This window comes from Myxocyprinus asiaticus, chromosome 9, assembly GCF_019703515.2.
Source record: "Myxocyprinus asiaticus isolate MX2 ecotype Aquarium Trade chromosome 9, UBuf_Myxa_2, whole genome shotgun sequence".
NCBI lineage: Eukaryota > Metazoa > Chordata > Actinopteri > Cypriniformes > Catostomidae > Myxocyprinus > Myxocyprinus asiaticus.
Window position 1 is genome coordinate 34013633 of NC_059352.1, and position 2619 is coordinate 34016251.

Consider the following 2619-nt stretch of genomic DNA (forward strand, 5'->3'; position numbering starts at 1 on the left):
TATACATTATTCTATTTTTAGTTTGTATGTGTGTTCTATATTGTGTGTATTGTATACTGTACATTGTATATTATTATTTGTATATTGTGTTGTGTGTAATTATGTGTATATTAGATATGTAAATTGTGTTGTGTAAATCTGATGTTTATTGTAAATTGGTATATGTCTCATCACTGTCATGACTGCTATGTTGCTCGGAACTGCACCCAAGACTTGCACCCACTGTTGCATTTGTGTATATGGTTGAGTGACAATAAAGGGATTTGATTTGATTTGATATACTTTGACTTAAGTTAATAAAGCAAAACAACCTGATACTTGCTAAAGTAACTATATGAGATCTATGAGTAACTATGTATTGTAGATAAAATACATGATATTACACATAAATATTTTTGTATTTAATTAATTAATGACTATGGATCATTATGATTTATTCATTAAATTAATTATAAATGTAATCTATAACCTGCTATTGGATTAAAGATGCACAGATTATTTATTTGATTGGAAAATCTAATTATACATGACAGTTATTATTTATTTATTTATTTATTTTTATTCTGTTAGACAGCTGGACAGAAAACAAATCCCCTATGGGAGAACTTTACAGAGCCAAAATTAGGGAATGCAAAGTGCAATATTTGCAGTGACATGGTGAGTGGGGGCTGCAACAGGGAAGAAAAAAAAAACCCCACCACAAACATGTGGAGGCACCTGAAGACTCGCTACCCAGCAGTGTATGAAGAGGCACAGAAGAAAAGAGATGCTGCTGCTAGCTCTGCCTCAGTGGGCAGAGTCCAGACAACACTCACACACATTTTTGACATTCAAAGAAAATGGCAAAACTCTGATCCCAAGTCAAAAGTTATTGACACTTTAATAACAGAAATGATTGCCACAGACAACCAGCCTTTTACAGTGGTTTCAGATGTTGGCTTCCAAAGGTTGATGGTTGTGGCTGAACCAAGGTATACCCTGAAGAACGAAAAGTACTACCGCACAGACATGCTTGACAGTGTGAACAATAAAGTAACAGATAAGATCAGAACATTGATTGCACATGAGAATGCTGGCCCACATTTGGCTTTCACCACAGACTGTTGGCCCGGGGATTCTGAGTCGCTCATGTGTCTCACGTGTCATTTTGTTGACAATAACTGGGAAAGGAAACAAGTTGTCTTAAATGTCAAGGCCATGTTTGGCTCCCATACCGGGGATTATATTAGTGAGATCATTCTTGACCTGATTGACAAGTGGCATATTACACAAGAAAGGGTAGTGCTTGTTCTCAGAGATGGTGGTGCAAATGTTGTTAAAGGCATGAGACTTGCAGAAATGCCAGACTTCAGCTGCAGTGCTCATACACTACAGCTTGTGGTGAATGATGGCATCAGCAGCCAGAGAGCAGTTGGGATATCATTGCTAAGTTGAGGACAGTTGCAACACACTTTAATCACTCTGTACAAGTAAAACAACTCTGAGGGCCATACAAGAACAGCTTGGCATTCAAAAGCATGGCATCATTCAAGCTGTGCCTACCCGCTGGAACTCCACTCTGCACATGTTGCAAAGGATGTTGGAGCAGAAGCATGCCCTGAATGTTTATGCAGGGAAACATGGGAAAATTTCAAGCCCAAGTGCAGATCAATGGGATATAATTTCAAATCTGGTAGAGACAATGGGCCCCTTTGAAGAAGTCACCCTTGAAATGAGCAAAGCAGAGGCATCTTCCTCTTGCATTATTCTCAGTATTGCTGTGCTAAAGATGTTTCTTCAATTAGATGGTTCACAACCAGAGGCAGACAATGTTGCAGAGTTTGGAAAAAAGATTTGCCAAAAATTGAAGACAAATGTTTGGTGTTGGCAATACTGCTGGATCCATGATATAAAAGCCATCTGTTTACAGCAGCAGACACACTGGATAAAGCCAAACAATGGTTAATGGAGGAAAGTGCCACATCCTCAGCACAAACAGAAGCCACTCCCATACACGAAGGAGCCCAAGGACCAGCAAGTCCTCCTAAACAAGTAAGGAGAGAGGCAGAGGAACACACTGGTCTTGTTGATCAAATTTATGCCAACATTCTTGGACCTCAAACTCCTGCTGAAGAGAAAGTGAACCTCTCAGAGGAGCTGAACCTTTACCTCAGGGAGCCACTAATTGACAGAAAGAGTGGTCTGTCGCTGGAATGGTGGAAACAGAATCAAACCCGGCTGAGCCTCCTTGCACCATTTGCAAGAAAATATCTTTGTCCTCCACCCTCTACTGTTCCAAGTGAGAGACTATTTAGTGAGGTTGGGGCAATTTATGATAAGAAGAGGAACAGGCTCACTGGAGAAAATGCAGAGAAACTTTGTTTGCTGCATTACAACTTGCCAGTGTTAAACTGGGACTACTAACTAATGAGACTGGTAATATGTGTGCACTATTTACAATGTTTGTTTTGTACAATAGTTGTTTTTGTAAACCCAAAAAAAAAAAAAAAAGTGTGTAACAAACACAAAGCTGCTTTAAAGTGCACTAAAACTAATTTATTGAATCATTACCTCATTACATTTGTTTACATTTTGTTTAATTATAGGTTTTTGTGTGTAAACCCAAAATATTGTAGACTG

At 38.6% G+C, this 2619-nt stretch overlaps 1 pseudogene; it reads left to right on the top strand.

The window, feature by feature from the left end:
- The first annotated feature begins 654 nt into the window (after window positions 1-654).
- Window positions 655-2403, top strand: LOC127445676 (zinc finger BED domain-containing protein 4-like; annotated as a pseudogene).
- Window positions 2404-2619: the final 216 nt, after the last annotated feature.